Genomic DNA, 19,679 nt, shown 5'->3' with positions numbered 1-19,679 from the left:
GCGAGGTTTGTGTAGGATGTGATTTATCATTGAGTATTAAACATGTCAAATGATTTGAATCGGAAGTGTAATGTGAAGTGTTCGAGATTTTTAATGGAATTTATCTAAAGAGAGATGAAACAACATTTTTTTTCGTTATTGTCGGAAGTTGCATATGATTGCTTGAGGATATATATATATATATATATATATATATATATATATATATATATATATATATATATATATATATATATATATATATATATATATATATATATATATATATATATATATATATATATATATATATATATATATATATATATATATATATATATATATATATATATATATATATATATTAAGCAAAAATTTGAAAAAACAAAATCCAAGCTTTCCTTTGAACCCACAAAAGCCAGTGTTATAGATGAGGGGCGCAACAATGTTGTGCGACGTAGAAGCACAGCATCCCAACAAGACACTTAATATGTAGCTTCTTTTTATACACAGCTTCTTTTTCCCGCAAATATTCTACCATAACTGCATCTACAATCAGTGTTAACACAAAGCCTTCTATGTGCTTTTTTGTACTTTCATTTCATGGGAATTCTGAACTGAAATTACTTTTCTTTCAAGTGTTTTTATTCTAAACAAGAACATTACCTGCTTAACGAGTCAAAACTCCCTGAAGCCTCAACCCCTCGCTTGCTGTCTCCTTCCTTCATCTGACAGACAGTGTCAGCGCAGTGTTGCTGAGACACAGGGGAAGAGCGTAGAGCTGTGTGGTGTCGACTCCTCTGCTGATCCAAGCTGTCAGCATGCAGACAATAAGTCCCCAAGAGAAGACTAAACCTGCATCAGCCAGCAGTTCACTGATCATTGCAAATACAGTATGACACTGACAAAGAAAAAAGTGTACGTGAGGCCTGTAAATCAATTAAAGAAATCACCCGTGGGCTTGAGTATACTGGAATAAAATACCAAGAAAATCTACAGGGAAATGACATAAGTTTTGTGCAGTGGTGTAATAACTACAAAGACTTACTTTTACATAAAAGTTGTGGCTGAGTGGCACTTTTCTATTAAACACTGTACCAACATAATCCTTAACAAGACAGAAAACCACCGGTACATTTCTTTCATTAACTGTAAGTGGTAATGTGTTATTTATAGAACATGGAAAGAAAACAGGCAGACAAGTTTTTGGTGTATAAGGTACCAATACACTTCCTTACACCGTATAAACTGAGTGTACGACTGACGCTTACGAAGTGTGCACCCTAATCCTGCTCAAAACCTGTTTTAAATTGCTCACTATGACAATTACAAGAAACTATGATTAAGAATAATATTACGTGTGTGGAATACCCATCATAAACACATAAGAACTCAAAAAATATATCGTGTTAAAGAAAAGAAAGTGACAAATATGCACTTATGTTTAAATATAGTGAAAGCATGCATTTGCATATATAACCCTCGCAAGCCCATGTCACCATTCCTCACTAAGTGCAGTACTACACCAGAATATATATATATATATATATATATATATATATATATATATATATATATATATATATATATATATATATATATATATATATATATATATATATATATATATATATATATATATATATATATATATATATATTAGCACTGGTAGTTCTGTATACCTAAACTTGATGCAAACTCCAGAACAAAAAAAAATAAATAAATAAATAAAAAGAAAAAAAATACACGGATGCACAAAGCAAGCAAACTCCACTCATCGCACATCACCTCCACCCTTGCTCCACTAGGCTTCGCCACCCGCCCGGCTACCACGCCAACATATTATTATTATTATTATTATTATTATTATTATTATTATTATTATTATTATTATTATTATTATTATTACTAACATAATAATTGTTTTAATTTTCATTAGTGTCATTTTAATTATCATTTTTATTACCTATAATCATTACTTTCTTTATTTCTATCAATATTTTTATTAATAATAATAATATATTCAACAACATTATAATTATAACTACAATTGTTATTGTTAACCTAATGTATGGAAGAAGTTGTTGATGGAGAGGCCAGCGGTGCAGGAGGTGCTTCATGGAGAGGAGGAGGCGGCTATGCATGGCAGCATATGTGCAGGGAGGGTGCACTCCATCCTGAGGCGTGCCACGATTAAATGCAATAGAAAAATGCAATATAAAAAAAATGTGAACAAGACTTTGTAAGTTTGCTTTAGTCACCGTCACTGCGTTGATCTCCTCGAAGACTGCGTTGACGGAAGGGGTGACTGCACCAATGCCACTGATGGGATGCACTGCGCTTAAAACTGTCAGGCATTACTGTCATCGTTGAGGGAATTGAAAAAAAAGGGATGTGCTTCAGAACTGGAAAAAAAGCAGGGAGGATCTAGATACTTGCAAAGCCATGGGAGTGACAAATGTAATGGTTGCACCGCTTGTTTAGGTGGCTGATGAATAACAACATAATGAAATTAGTCAAACGCAAAATTTTGTGAGAGGAGGAGCAAAGGGATTTACGCTGTAGCAATGTTTGAGTGACCCCTCTGTGTATTAAGTACATAAGTGATAGAAGCACCGCAGGATAGCAGAGCTGGGTTAAAAAAGACACTTAGTGTTGACGGAAATTTGCCTTGCAGGAAAGATAAGGAACGGTGCAAAAGAAAGGAGAAACTAGACTTGACGAAGAATGGCATAGGTGAGGCAGCAAGATGGTGAGGAAGACAGCAGAGGAGAATATGACTGGGGCAGTAGACAGTCAGTTGAAGCAATGACAGTGCCAGTATTGTGAAAGCCTCTGCCCTCACCAACTCTGTTAGCGATTGGCTGGGGTTTTTTTTTGGTGTTTTTCCTGTAAATAACGTAAAAAAAAAAAGTTAATCTGTCACTAGAAGAGTCAAAACCTCCTTAAAAGCCCGTCTCACTTGAAGCACAGCCTAGTGAACGTAGCGGAGGTGCGGTGCAGAAAGGCTGCACAGTACTAGCTTGTGTAGAATGAAGAGGCGATGGAAAGGTTCAGCGTCAAGTGTTGTAGATGTGAGCGACACAGAGGCACACTTTTTAGAAGGGCAGTTGTGGGAGCCACAGTTGAACCAGCGTGGTGGTGGCAAGGGAGGAGGTGCTTAGACAGAGATGGACTCTGGCAGTGCTGCCAGTGTATCATGGCAATGAAGAAATGGAAGGGACCCTAAAAGAGAAGAAAAGTCCTTTGTGCACTTTTAGGAAGTACGCCACACAGAGCTTACTTTTTAAATTAGAGGAGACATGTTGACACTGTGCTTCAGAAAGCGGACCTACGGAAGGCCCTATCTTGATCTTGGTCTTGATCTTACAGGAGGCTCAGGATTTCTCACAAGCCAGTCCTTTACATCGGCACTCCTGTGGGGAAAACAATGAACGACAAACAGAAAATGGCATGTAGAGTCATACAGCATCAATCACAACACTGGTTTCCATATCTAGAGCGTTACTTGTTCTCCAGGAACTCTTCCACAGCCTCAATCATCCTTTCATTGTCTCCCACACAGTCCCAGCAGCAACACCATCCATTCCCTTCTTGTCTTCTCCACTCTGGTATGCCCCATTTCCCTCAGCACCACTTGTATCATCTCATATCTGTCTGTGGCATACTTTACACAGTTCAGCACCATCTTCTCCACTGTCACATCCTCTCCCATGGCACACGTTGCTATGGGACTCAGACCATCTGTAACTCCTTACGTTCACAACCATACACTGCGCCCTCGCTCGGAAGAGATGATCCCCACTCAGGCTTCCCTCATACCACTTTTCATACATTGTGGCCTCTTTCTCTCTATACCACTCCTAAGCACTCTTTTGTTCCATCTTACTCTTCATTTCACTCAATCCCACATACTTCACTACTCTGTCTCACTTTTCCGCTTTCTTACATCCCATACTAAGCCTTCTCATTTCTGACAATCATACTCCAGTCAATCTCTACATGCCTCCCTTCAAACCGCTGAAAAGCCCAGCTAGTTTCCATGCTACTCTTTACTAACATCTTAACACACTTTTTCCCCCACCTGGTGTTCCTAACATTCCACAGAAACACCTTTTCTCACTAGTCTGGCATCATCCATTCGCTCTAATCTACCTTTGTACCTCAAGGCTGCTTTTGCATGACTCTCTAAAAGTATTCCTTCCAATTTTCCCCTCTCAAAGCCTCTACCGCAGCATACCTTGGTGCATTCAGTGCCATTCTTGCTACTGTACTCTGTCTTACTTTTAAATTTATCAGTACATTCTCATTCCACACAATCACATCCATAACATACACAATGCTCGGAACAGTCACGCTCTTCCTAACTTCTCGTAGCGCGTCATTTTTACTCACTCTCATCCTTGCTGCACTTCCTAGACGACCCATCCACCCGTCCAGAATGCTCATCTTTTCATTATTTACCTTCACACAGCCATTCGGACTCATCCACATACCCAGCTACTTGTATTCATCTGTCTGTTGCAGCTCATTCCCTGTCGGTCTCCAAACTTAATTTCTCTCATCCTCTAACTTATTCACAATCATGTCCTTGCTTCTCTCACTGCTAAATCTCACACCAAAGTCCCTTCCATACCCATCTACAACAACAAACAAACTTTGAGGCTCATCTGCCGATTCAGTCATAACCACTACATCATCTGGACAAAAAAGCACACACATCTTAACATTCCCCACACTCACTCCCCACATTCATTCTTCTCATTCTGGGTGCTAACTCTTCTGTGTACAAGCTAAAAATGGTTAGTGATAAAAAACAGCCTTGCCTAACACCCCCTCTGACTCTTTACCCAGTCTGTTTCTATATCTCCTAATCTGTATCTAGCTCTTGTATCCACATATCATTATTATTATTGTTTATTGACCATCAACATCCCTTATAAATTTACACTTAATAACATACGACTGGTTCATAAAAAAATGACAAATAATTCCTCATATATGCCCATAAACTTCATATTTCAATAATAATACATCGCTGTAATGCATCGCTGCTAGCAGTTAACCGAAAGAAGAAAGAAAAGGAACTAAATTATTTACGTAAAAAATCAATAAAACACTACTTTTCAACTGAGAAAACTGCAAAAAAAAAAAATATCCTGTAAAAAAAATAATCTTCAAAATAGACTTCAAATAAACTGTAACAATTTACAAGCGTACTAAACAAAATAAAAGGGAATAACATTCAAAAACATTAACTTAAAACTTAATCAAACTAACCTAATATAAAAAAAAAAGTTGTAAATAAAAACTATTCTAAAAAGGTAAATCTCAAGTAAGAGTAATCCAAAACTTAATTACACACGCATCAATACACACAAGAAAAAAAAATATTAAAATTAGTTAAATCACAATTAAACATCCCCTAATTAACTACATAAAAAGTATTATTTACACACAAAAAAGCTATTGATTTACTATCAAGATCTTATAAATTATCTCACATATCAGAGCATCACTATACTTATCTGAGAACACCTCAGCAACAGCGGAAAAATTGTAGGTGTCTCTTAATTGTTGTGTTAATGTACAATATTGAACTACATGTACCTCTGTTTGTATCTGACCACACACACATGTCCTGTCCTCTACTGGCAATCTTCCTTTACCATTTCTGTTTCACCTTCCAACTTCAATTGCCAGCGAATGTGCCGACACCCGGAACCGAGTGAAGGCAACACGATGGTGCTCACTGACATTACATTTCGTACTATACACAGAGTGAACTGACAAACTAGGGTTTATATCTTTATATACAATTCGTCTGGAAGAGGTTGAATTAAGGAGATTTGCTCTCAGCTCATTAACTCCCTCACATATGTCGTCAGTGTTGGCATACAACAAATCACTGACGTAATTACGTATCCTATATTGACTTTCCATAACAGTTTTTACAGAGAGAACCAAGGGATCATCATCCATTGACGACCTCTCGTTCCACATCTTACCAAAGAAGTTTCTCTGTCTACTCTTTACTAAAGCGGGCAATGGGGGACAACCAGACTCGGTATAACATACATCATTTCATGTAGATAATCGTACTCCCAATAAATATTTTAATGACCAATTATATAATTTCATCACCGGTCTCAAGTCAGCGTTCAGCCAGGACTCACACCCATACAGTATAGCTGACATTACACAGGCTTCAAACACTCGTTTTTTGACATGGAATGGAATATCATTATTTTTCTTTAGGAACGATATAAATTTCGTGACATGAGCCATTTTAGCAGTGGCGTGGGCCTTCACTGACGACGACACGGACCCATCAGCAGTGAAGGGTGCAGCCAGTACATGTACTGGCTGCACGGCTCCACCTTCAGGTCACCTATGCGTACGATTTCTTTGTCCTCGATCGTGCCATTTATCACAAAAAAAAAAAAATGTTTTTGCCTCATTGACTTCCATTCCGTAATCATCACAAAACTTATTCATAAGAGACAGTTTTTGAATCATTCTTTCTCTGGTAGTTGACAATAAAACAGTGTCATCCATTACAATAATTATGTGTAACCATTTCAAGAAGCCATCATCATTACAGTTATCCTTAATAAGCTTAATAAGATCATTTACATATATAATAAATAACAGACAGGATGTGGGAGAGCCCTGGCGGACCTCGATTGTGGCCACGAACATAGCGGTGCCAATGATACTCTCTGTCATACTGTACATGGCACAGACGACAGTCAGCATCACCATTCCACACCCAAGGCGCATTAGAATTCTTATTAATATATGTCTTGGCACTAAATCATACGCTTTCCTAAAATCGAAAAAAAGTAACAAATTTTTTTCTTTCTTCTTCTGGCAAAGTCCATGAGGAGACGTAAGGTAACAATATTAGTGACCCGTTAGTTTCTGTCTTTAGGAAATCACTGGAGTCGGGTGAGATAGCAGTAATGTGGAGGCAGGCTAATGTAGTACCCATCTTTAAGAAAGGAGATAAAACTTTAGCGTCTAATTATAGACCTGTCAGCTTAACTTCAGTTGTAGGTAAAATGTTACAGTCAATAATAGCGAGGAACATTAGGAAACATTCAAACAAACATAACTTGATAAATCAGTCACAGCATGGCTTCACGAAGGGGATGTCTTACCTGACAAACTTGTTAAGTTTTTACAGTAAGGTGTACGAGGCAGTAGATAATGGTGATAGCTATGATATCTTATATCTGGACTTTAGTAAAGCATTCGACAAGGTACCCCATCAAAGGCTCTTGAGAAAGGTTAGGGCACACGGGATAGATGAGAAGGTGTTAGGCTGGATAGGGTCATGGTTTAGCGACAGGCGACAGAAAGTGGTAATAAACGGCTCGAAATCCGAGTGGGGTCATGTAATTAGTGGGGTGCCACAGGGATCAGTATTAGGGCCATTGTTATTTCAAATATATATCAATGACTTGGATAGTGGAATTAGTAGTGATGTTAGTAAATTCGCGGATGACACAAAGATAAGTAGATTAATTAGGTCAGAATCGGATGCCATCGCCTTGCAGGCAGACTTAGATAGAATGAATGAATGGACGGATAGATGGCAAATGCAATTTAATATCAATAAATGCAAAGTGTTTAGCGTAGGTAGAGGAAACCCACACAATAGGTACACATTAAACAACCAAACTCTGGTAGGTACAGGGTACGAGAAAGATTTAGGAGTTATAGTTAGCTCTTAACTCCGTCTAGGAAAACAATGCATAGAAGCCAGAAACAAGGCAAATAGAGAACTAGGATTCATTTTTAGGAGTGTTAAAAGTAGAAGTAATATTAAAGTTATACTTGGCACTGGTCAGACCTCATCTAGACTACGCTGTGCAGTTCTGGTCCCCACATTACAGGAAAGATATAGGTCTATTAGAATCAGTACAGAGGAGAATGACTAAAAGGATACAGGGGATGAGGAGTATTCCTTGCGAGGCGAGGTTGAAGCTATTAAATTTACATTCTCTAGAGAGACGTAGGTTAAGAGGGGACCTGATAGAAGTCTTTAAGTGGTATAAGGGTTATAACAAGGGAGATGTAAGCAAAATTCTTAGGATCAGCAACCAGGGTAGAACAAAAAATAACGGGTTCAAGCTTAAAAAAATTAGGTTTAGGAAGGAGATAGGAAAAAATTGGTTCGCAAATAGAGTGGTAGATGAGTGGAACGGACTCAGTAATCATGTAGTTAGTGCTAGGACACTAGAGAGCTTTAAGAGAATATTAGACAAGTTTATGGATGGGGATAACAGATGGAAACAGGTAGGTGTGTTCCATACAGGGACTGCCACGTGTAAGCCTGGTCGCTTCTTGCAGCTTCCCTTATTTCTTATGTTCTTATGTTCTTAAGTAAAAGGTTTGTGAAATGTTTTATATGGTCGGTTTTGTTGTATGGCTGTGAGTCCTGGACAATGAGAAAGGCAGATGAACAAAAGACTGCAAGCAGCTGAGATGTGGTTCTGGAGGAGGATGCTTAAGATATCTTGGACAGAAAGAACAAATGAAGAAGTGCTGCAAGGGATGGGTGTTGGAAGAGAGTTGATGAGTACGGTTAGGAGTAGACAGATGCACTTCCTGGGCCATGTTATGAGAAGAGAGGGACTGGAACATCTATCTCTAACTGGTAAAATAGAAGGCAAGAGACCACAAGGAAGACCAAGACAGAAGTACATGGATGGACTGGTGCAAGTGACTGGAGGAGGAATGTCTGCACTCTGAACCTCACCTAACCTCCCCTAACTTCAACAAATGTCACCTAACATTACTTAACCTTATCTAACCTCACTTAACCTAACCTAACCTCAACTAACTTCAACTATCTTCAACTAACCACAATAATCTTACATAACCTCACCTAACCACACCTAACCTCACCCAACCTCACCTAATCTCACCTAACAATACCTAACCTCACATAACATCACCGAACCTCACCTAACGTCACCTAGCTTTTCAAAACTTCTTCCAACAACAACCTAACTAACCTCTAACAATCACCTAATCTACATAACCTGAAGTAAATTCACCTTACATAACCTCACGAACTTCACCTAACCTCTCATAACATAACAAAACCTCATGTAACCTCACATAATTACACCTGACCTCACTTAACCTCACCTAAACACACATAATTCTCCTAACATCGCCTAATCACACCTAACCAAACCTAACCTCATCCAACCTCACCTAATGTCTCCTAACTACACATAGACTCACCTCACCTAACCTCCACAACAAACCTCACCTAACCGAACATAACCCAACCTAACCTCACGTAACTTCTACCCAAACCTAACCACACCTATCCATACTTAACCTCACCATACCTCACGTAACCTAACCTAACGTAAAACAGTCAAGAGGTTAATGAGGAAAGCTAAGGGCAAATATGAATTAAAGATAGCCTCCTGGCGGAAACAGACTCCAAGAGATTTTATCAGGTATACAGGACGATGAATAAGGATACTATAAGTCCATTAAAGGCAGCAGATGGCGAGGTGGTTAGTTCTGAGGGGGAGATTAGTAAAATTTGGAATGAGTATTTCTTAACTGTCTTTAACCAGGAAAACATACAGGATATGCCAAATAGTGAACAGATATTTAGAGCAGATGAGAATAAGAAGCTGACATATATTACCTTAACTAAAGAGATAGTGGAACAGGAGATAGATTGGATAAAAAAAAAAGTTCAATACACCAGAACCAGGTGAAATGTGTTCTAGAGTACTTAAGAAATGCAAAGAGGTTATAAGTGAGCCATTCATTTCTGTCTTTTGGAAACCACTTGAGTCAGGTGAGGCACCAGTAACCTAACCTCACATAACCAAACCTACTGAACATACCCTAACCTTACCTAAAAAACACCAATCCACACCTAACCTCAATTAGCCTAACCTAACCTCTCCTAACGTCTCCTAACCTCAGATAATATTTTTTAACCTCACGACACGTAACCTAACCCAACTTCAATTACCATTACCTACCATCCCTTAACCTCAGCTAACTTCACACCTAATCTCACCTAACCTCTCTTAACAACACCTAATCACACCTAACATTACCCAACATCAACTAACAATAACTAACCATAAATAACATTCTCAAACTTCACCTAGCCTCTCCTAACCACACTTAACCACACATAACCTCATATAACCTAACCAAACGTCTCCTAACCTTACTTAACCTCTCCTAAGAACACCTAACCTCCACTAACCTCACCTAAGTCACATAACATTAGTTAATTCCACATTTTTTTTTTTTTTTTATGTAGGAAGGACACTGGCCAAGGGCAACAAAAATCAATAAAAAAAATGCCCACTGAAATGCCAGTCCCATAAAAGGGTCAAAGCAGTAGTCAAAAATTGATGAAAAAGTGTCTTGAAACCTCCCTCTTGAAGGAATTCAAGTCATAGGAAGGTGGAAATACAGAAGCAGGCAAGGAGTTCCAGAGTTTACCAGGGAAAGGGATGAATGATTGAGAATACTGGTTAACTCTTGCGTTAGAGAGGTGGACAGAATAGGGGTGAGAGAAAGAAGAAAGTCTTGTGCAGCGTGGTCGCGGGAGAAGGGGAGGCATGCAGTTAGCGTGATCAGAAGAGCAGTTAGCATGAAAATAGCGGTAGAAGACAACTAGATATGCAACATTGTGGCTGTGAGAGAGAGGCTGAAGACAGTCAGTTAGAGGAGAGGAGGCGATGAGACAAAAAACTTTTGATTCCAGCCTGTCTAGAAGAGCAGTATGAGTGTAACCCCCCCAGACATGTGAAGCATACTCAATACATGGACGGATAAGACCCTTGTACAGAGTTAGCCGCTGGGGGAGGTGAGAAAAACTGGCGGAGACGTCTCAGAATGCCTAACTTCATAGAAGCTGTTTTAGTTAGAGATGAGATGTGAAGTTTCCAGTTCAGATTATAAGTAAAGGACAGACCGCGGATGTTCAGTGTAGAAGACGGGGACAGTTGAGTGTCATTGAAGAAGAGGAGATAGTTGTCTGGAAGGTTGTGTCGAGTTGATGGATGGAGGAATTGAGTTTTTGAGGCATTGAACAATACCAAGATTGCTCTGCCCCAATCAGAAATTTTAGAAAGATCAGAAGTCAAGCGTTCTATGGCTTCCCTGCGTGAAATGTTTACCTCCTTAACAATTCTCACATAACCAAACTTAACCACATTTAATCACAGATAACCACACCTAACCTCTCCTAGCCTCATTTAACTTTACCTAACCTCACCTAATCTCAGTTAACAACACCTAACCACACCTAACCTCACCTAACTTCAATTAATCACACTTAATCTCACCTAACCTCAACTAAACTTACCTAACTTCACCTAAACTCTCCTAACCACATCTGACCTCACATAACCTCTCCTAACTTTCCCTTATATCTTTTAACTTCACCTATCTTCACCTAACTACATGACGATTGTAACCTCACCTAATCTTAACTAAACACACATATTCTCAACTAACAACACCTAAATACACTTAACCTCACCTAACCTCACCTAACCTCTCTTAACCACATCTAATCTCACCTAACCTTACCTAGCCTCTCCTAACCTCACCAAATCTCACTTAAGCACATCTTATTTCACCTAACTTCACCTAAATTCACATAACTCTAACCTCACTTAACAACACCTAACCTAACCTAACCTTTCTTACCCTCTCCTAACCTCATGTAACATCACCTAATTCACCTAACTTTACCTAACCTTACTAACCACACCTAACATCATCTAATATCACGAAAACTACACTTAACCTCACCTAACCTCTTCTAACCTAAGTAACTTGACATAACATGACATACCCTCACCTTACCTATCCTAACATCAGGTAATATCATCTAACCTCACTTAACCTCACCTTCCCTTACTTAACCTCACTTAACTTGACCTAACCATACCTAACCTCATCTAACTTCAACAATCCACAACTAACCACTCATAATCTCACTTAACCTCACCTAAGGACATGGAACATCACCTAACCTTACCTAATCTAACATATCCTCACCTGATCACACCTAACCTCACACAACCTCACCTAACCTCACATACCTTCTCCTAACCTCACATATCCATAACTAACTTCATTTAATCACATCTAACCTCACATAACCTCAACTAACCTTACCTAACCATACCTAACCTCACCTAACTTCACATAACCTCACCTAAACTAATGTAACCTACCATAACCATACCTAACCTCACTTAAACCCCAGAAAACCTCACCTAACTATACCCAACACCACCAAAACTTACCTCACCACAGCTATCCTCATTCAACCTTTACTTAACCTTACTTAACTAACTTACTCACCTAACCTTATCTAACAACACCTAACCTCACCCATCATCAACTAGCCATACATAAGGTCACCTAACCTCACCTAACCACACTGAACCTCACCTAACTTTACCTATCACCAACTAAACATACATAATGTCACATAAACTTACCTAACCACACTGAACCTCACCTAACCTCACCTAAACACAACTAACCTCACTTAACCCAACATAAGAACTCCTAAGCTCACCTAACATCACCTAACCTCACCCAACATCTCCTAACCACGTGTAACCTCACCTAACCTCAGCTAACTACTCCAAACCACACCTAACATCAACTAACCACACCTAACCACACCTAACCTCCTATAACCCCACTTAACCTCTCTTATACATAGCTAACCACACCTAACCTCACCTAACCTCTTCTAACCTCACTTAACATCACCCAATTTCAACCTAAGCACACCTAACATCAACTAGACACAAATAACCTCGACTAACGTCATGTAACCACATTTAACCTCATATAAAATATACTAACCTCACTTAACTTAACCTGACATCACCTAAGTCCTTAACTTCACCTAATGACACCTAAACTCATCTAACCTCATCTAATCACAAATAACCACACCTGACCTCACTTAACGTCCCCTAAAAATACCTTACCTCCCATAACATCGCCTAACTTCAGATAACCTCGTCTAACCTCGCCTATCTACACCTAATCCCATTTAACGACATTTAACATGACATAGCCTCACAAAACCTTACTTTCCCTCACCTAACTTTACCTAACATTATATAACTTGACCTATCAACACCTGACCATACTTAACGTCACCTAACCTCACTTTAGCATACCTAACATCACCTAACCTCACCTAAAATCAACTAAACTCAGCTAACCTCACCTAACCTAATTTAACCTCCACCTCACCTCAACTATCCTTATATATTGACACCTAATCTCACCAAAACAAAAAAGATTATGTAACCTCACATAATCTCATCTAACCTTTGCTAACCACAACTAAAAAAAAAACTTTCCTCAAACAGCCACACCTAGCATCACCTAGACACCTGCCGAAACGATAATTACTCCCAGTGAGGTCTAAAGCACTGTTCAGGGGGTGCTGTGAACTTATCATTAAACCCAGCTGTGACCTCACTGAACGTTTCCCTTTGTGTCTCACAACACAAGGGGGTAGTCACAGCCTGCCCTCTAAAGACAACTCTCTTCCTCCACACAAAACTACAAGCACCTAATAACACACACACCCTTCACTCCAAAAATTTTAAAATCATGGCGACTCCTACACCAGCCTCGGAGTCCCCATCTGGGGAGGGGACCATAAATGTCCCCAGGTCGGACTGCCTTTCCGTCGACGACCCTAAGTGTCTTGACACCCCCCTCAACTTTTTCTTCATTAACTTCTGCAACATTCGCGGTCTAAGATCTAATTTTCAATCTGTAGAACACCACCTCTCCTCTTCTAAACCTCATCTTCTTTTCCTCACTGAAACTCAGGTGTCTGAGGCAACTGACAGTAGCCCCTTTTCTGTTCCTTCCTACTTTCTCTATCCTCATTTTCGATCCAAAGCTGGATGCTGCGTTTACGTGCGCAATGACTTAACCTGCTCTCGTGCCCACGCTCTTGAATCTTCCGAGTTTTCCACCATCTGGCTACGACTACAGAGTCACTCTCATACTAAATTTATTTGTGCTGTATACCTCTCTCCTAACTCCTCTGACTATAAGAAATTCTTTGACTACCTAACTTCCAAAGTGGAGCACATTCTGACCCTCTTCCCTTTTGCAGAGATCTCCATTCTTGGAGACTTCAATGTTCACCACCAGCTTTGGCTTTCCTCTCCCTTCACTGACCATCCTGGTGAACTAGCCTACAACTTTGCTATCCTCCATGACCTAGAGCAATTGGTGCAACACCCTACTCGTATTCCTGACCGTCTTGGAGATACGCCCAACATTCTTGACCTCTTCCTGACCTCTAATCCTTCTGCTTATGCTGTCACCCTTTCTTCTCCTTTGGGCTCCTCCGATCACAATCTCATATCTTTATCTTGTCCTATCACTCCAATCCCTCCTCAGGATCCCCCTAAGCGAAGGTGCCTCTGGCGTTTTGCCTCTGCTAGTTGGAGGGACCTGAGGAGGTATTTTGCTGATTTTCCTTGGAATGACTACTGCTTTCGTGTCAGAGACCCGTCTTTGTGTGCTGAGCGCATAACCGAGGTGATAGTGTCTGGCATGGAGGCGTACATTCCTCACTCTTTTTCTCGTCCTAAACCTTCTAAACCTTGGTTTAACACAGCTTGTTCTCGTGCTATACATGATAGAGAGGTGGCCCACAAAAGGTACTTAAGCCTTCCTTCACCAGAATCTCATGCACTTTATATTTCTGCCCGGAAACATGCCAAGTCTGTTCTCCAACTAGCCAAAAACTCCTTCATTAACAGAAAATGTCAAAACCTTTCAAGATCTAACTCCCCTCGTGATTTCTGGCATCTAGCCAAAAATATCTCCAATAACTTTGCTTCTTCTTCTTTCCCTCCTCTACTTCAACCAGATGGCACCACTGCTATGACATCTATTTCTAAAGCTGAACTCTTTGCTCAAACCTTTGCTAAAAACTCTACCTTGGACGATTCTGGGCTTGTTCCTCCCTCTCCTCCACCCTCTGACTACTTCGTGCCACGTATTAAAATTCTTCGTAATGATGTCTTCCATGCCCTCGCTGGCCTAAACCCTCGGAAGGCTTATGGACCTGATGGGGTCCCTCCTATTGTTCTCCGAAACTGTGCCTCCGTGCTTGCACCTTGTCTAGTCAAACTCTTTCAGCTCTGTCTGTCAGCATCTACCTTTCCTTCTTGCTGGAAGTTTGCCTACATTCAACCTGTTCCTAAAAAGGGTGACCGCTCTAATCCCTCAAACTACCGTCCTATTGCTTTAATTTCCTGCTTATCTAAAGTTTTTTAATCTATCCTCAACAGGAAGATTCTTAAACATCTATCACTTCACAACTTTCTATCTGATCGCCAGTATGGGTTCCGTCAAGGCCGCTCTACTGGTGATCTTCTGGCTTTCCTTACTGAGTCTTGGTCATCCTCTTTTAGAGACTTTGGTGAAACTTTTGCTGTTGCCTTGGACATATCAAAAGCTTTTGATAGAGTCTGGAACAAAGCTTTGATTTCCAAACTACCCTCCTACGGTTTCTATTCTTCTCTCTGTAACTTCATCTCAAGTTTCCTTTCTGACCGTTCTATTGCTGCTGTGGTAGACGGTCACTGTTCTTCTCCTAAATCTATTAACAGTGGTGTTCCTCAGGGTTCTGTCCTGTCACCCACTCTCTTCTTATTATTCATTAATGATCTTCTAAATCAAACTTCTTGTCCTATCCACTCCTATGCTCATGATACCACCCTGCACTTTTCCACGTCTTTTCATAGACATCCAACCCTTCAGGAGGTAAACATATCACGCAGGGAAGCCTCAGAACGCCTGACTTCTGATCTTTCTAAAATTTCTGATTGGGGCAGGGCAAACTTGGTATTGTTCAATGCCTCAAAAACTCAATTCCTCCATCTATCAACTCGACACAATCTTCCAGACAACTATCCCCTCTTCTTCAATGACACTCAACTGTCCCCGTCTTCTACACTGAACATCCTCGGTCTGTCCTTTACTTATAATCTGAACTGGAAACTTCACATCTCATCTCTAGCTAAAACAGCTTCTATGAAGTTAGGTGTTCTGAGACGTCTCTGCCAGTTTTTCTCACCCCCCCCAGCTGCTAACTCTGTACAAGGGCCTTATCCGTCCATGTATGGAGTATGCTTCACATGTCTGGGGGGGTTCCACTCATACTGCTCTTCTAGACAGGGTGGAATCAAAAGCTTTTCGTCTCATCAACTCCTCTCCTCTAACTGACTGTCTTCAGCCCCTCTCTCACCGCCGCAATGTTGCATATCTAGCTGTCTTCTACCGCTATTTTCATGCCAACTGCTCTTCTGATCTTGCTAACTGCATGCCTCCCCTCTTTCTACGGCCTCGCTGCACAAGACTTTCTTCTTTCTCTCATCCCTATTCTGTCCACCTCTCTAACACAAGAGTTAACCAGTATTCTCAATCATTCATCCCTTTTTCTGGTAAACTCTGGAACTCCTTGCCTGCTTCTGTATTTCCACCTTCCTATGACTTGAATTCCTTCAAGAGGGAGGTTTCAAGACACTTATCCACCAATTTTTGACCACTGCTTTGACCCTTTTAAGGGACTGGCATTTCAGTGGGCATTTTTTTTTATTAGATTTTTGTTGCCCTTGGCCAGTATCCTTCCTACATAAAAAAAAAAAAAAACACATAACCTCAAATAGTCTTATGTAACCTTTCTTAATGACACCAAACCTCATCTAGCTTTCCCTAACCTTCCTTAAGGAAACTAACATCACTTAACCTTGCCTAAATACACCGATCCTCACCGAATATCAACTAACTCACTTACTGCTAACTAACTAACTCACTTACATCTAAACTATCTCACTTAAGCACACCTCATATCACCTAACCTCACCAAACCACACTTTAGCACACCTAACCTCAACTAACCTCACCTAACATCACCTAAACTAACATAAGCACACCTAACCTCATCTAACCTCACATTATCACATCTAACCTAATGTAACCTCAAGTAAGATCACCTAACCTCACTGACCTTCAAATAACCTCACCTAACCACACCTTTCCACACCTAACCTCACCTAGCCTCACTTAACCTCATCTGACATCACCTTATGTTTCCTAACCTAAGCTAATCTCACTTAACCACAGCTAAGCTTATATAACCTCCCCTGACAACACATACTCACAAATAACCTTACCTAACATCACTTAAACATACCTAAGGACAACTAACCTTACATAACCTCACTTGACTACATCTAACCTCAAATAACTTTACCCAACCTCTTCTAACAATACCAAATCTCACCTAAGCAGAAATGTCTCACCTAACCACACCTAACATCACCTAAGTCACCTAAACTCTGATCACACCAAACCACACAGAAACACACCTATCCTCACCTAGCCACAGTAGACACCTGACGAAACGATAATTACTCCCAGTGAGGTCTAAAGCACTGTTCAGGGGGTGCTGTGAACTTATCACTAAACCCAGCTGTGACCTCACTGAACGTTTCCCTTAATGTCTCACAACACAAGGGGGCAGTCACAGCCTGCCCTCTAAAGACAACTCTCTTCCTCCACACAAAACTACAAGCACCTAATAACACACACACCCTTCACTCAAAAATTTTAAAATCATGGCGACTCCTACACCAGCCTCGGAGTCCCCATCAGGGGAGGGGACCATAAATGTCTCCAGGTCGGACTGCCTTTCTGTCGACGACCCTAAGTGTCTTGACACCCCCTTCAACTTTTTCTTCATTAACTTCTGCAACATTCGCGGTCTAAGATCTAATTTTCAATCTGTAGAACACCACCTCTCCTCTTCTAAACCTCATCTTCTTTTCCTCACTGAAACTCAGGTGTCTGAGGCAACTGACAGTAGCACCTTTTCTGTTCCCTCCTACTTTCTCTATCCTCATTTTCGATCCAAAGCTGGATGCTGCGTTTATGTGCGCAATGACTTAACCTGCTCTCGTGCCCACGCTCTTGAATCTTCCGAGTTTTCCACCATCTGGCTACGACTACAGAGTCATTCTCATACTAAATTTATCTGTGCTGTATACCTCTCTCCTAACTCCTCTGACTATAAGAAATTCTTTGACTACTTAACTTCTAAAGTGGAGCACATTCTGACCCTCTTCCCTTTTGCAGAGATCTCCATTCTTGGAGACTTCAATGTTCACCACCAGCTTTGGCTTTCCTCTCCCTTCACTGACCATCCTGGTGAACTAGCCTACAACTTTGCTATCCTCCATGACTTAGAGCAATTGGTGCAATACCCTACTCGTATTTCTGACTGTCTTGGAGATACGCCCAACATTCTTGACCTTTTCCTGACCTCTAATCCTTCTGCTTATGCTGTCACCCTTTCTTCTCTGTTGGGCTCTTCCGATCACAATCTCATATCTTTATCTTGTCCTATCACTCCAATCCCTCCTCAGGATACCCCTATGCGAAGGTGCCTCTGGCGTTTTGCCTCTGCTAGTTGGGGGGACCTGAGGAGGTATTTTGCTGATTTTCCTTGGAATGACTACTGCTTCCATGTCAGAGACCCGTCTTTGTGTGCTGAGCGCATAACAGAGGTGATAGTGTCTGGCATGGAGGCGTACATTCCTCACTCTTTTTCTCGTCCTAAACCTTCGAAACCTTGGTTTAACACAGCTTGTTCTCGTGCTATACATAATAGAGAGGTGGCCCACAAAAGGTACTTAAGCCTTCCTTCACCAGAATCTCTTGCACTTTATATTTCTGCCCGGAACCATGCGAAATCTGTTCTCCAACTAGCCAAAAACTCCTTCATTAACAGAAAATGTCAAAACCTTTCAAGATCTAACTCCTCTCGTGATTTCTGGCATCTAGCCAAAAATATCTCCAATAACTTTGCTTCTTCTTCTTTTCCTCCTCTACTTCAACCAGATGGCACCACTGCTATCACATCTAACACTGAACTCTTTGCTCAAACCTTTGCTAAAAACTCTACCTTGGACGATTCTGGGCTTGTTCCTCCCTCTCCTCCACCCTCTGACTACTTCATGCCACGTATTAAAATTCTTCGTAATGATGTTTTCCATGCCCACGCTGGTCTAAACCCTCGGAAGGCTTATGGACCTGATGGGGTCCCTCCTATTGTTCTCCGAAACTGTGCCTCCGTGCTTGCACCTTGCCTAGTCAAACTCTTTCAGCTCTGTCTGTCAACATCTACCTTTCCTTCTTGCTGGAAGTTTGCCTACATTCAATCTCTTCCTAAAAAGGGTGACCGCTCTAATCCCTCAAACTATCGTCCTATTGCTTTAATTTCCTGCTTATCTAAAGTTTTTGAATCTATCCTCAACAGGAAGATTCTTAAACATCTATCACTTCACAACCTTCTATCTGATCTTGATCACCGCTCTACTGGTGATCTTCTGGCTTTCCTTACTGAGTCTTGGTGATCTTCTTTTAGAGACTTTGGTGAAACTTTTGCTGTTGCCTTGGACATATCAAAAGCCTTTGATAGAGTCTGGCACAAAGCTTTGATTTCCAAATTACCCTCTTACGGTTTCTATCCTTCTCTCTAAAACTTTATCTCAAGTTTCCTTTCTGACCATTCTATTGCTGCTGTGGTAGACGGTCACTGTTCTTCTCCTAAATCTATT

The 19,679-nt window shown here is 40.5% G+C and overlaps 1 long non-coding RNA gene across 4 annotated transcripts in view; it reads right to left on the bottom strand.

Moving 5' to 3' along the window:
• Positions 1-654: 654 nt before the first annotated feature.
• Positions 655-19,679, bottom strand: part of LOC135095260 (uncharacterized) — a 29,748-nt gene continuing 10,723 nt past the window's right edge. Inside the window, exons 2-4 of one of the 4 annotated variants that reach the window (XR_010264184.1) lie at positions 3,263-3,395; positions 2,241-2,384; positions 655-792 (exon numbers count right to left, since the gene is read on the bottom strand). This is a non-coding gene — a long non-coding RNA (uncharacterized LOC135095260). Of the gene's footprint in view, positions 793-2,065; positions 2,385-3,262; positions 3,396-19,679 lie in introns of those variants that run through there. The other 3 variants (XR_010264183.1, XR_010264182.1, XR_010264181.1) reach the window with 3 other exon arrangements.

The sequence above is a fragment of the Scylla paramamosain genome, chromosome 48 (genome assembly GCF_035594125.1).
Source record: "Scylla paramamosain isolate STU-SP2022 chromosome 48, ASM3559412v1, whole genome shotgun sequence".
Lineage (NCBI taxonomy): Eukaryota > Metazoa > Arthropoda > Malacostraca > Decapoda > Portunidae > Scylla > Scylla paramamosain.
Note: the sequence above shows the minus strand (reverse complement) of the source record. Positions and strands in the feature narration are given on the sequence as shown.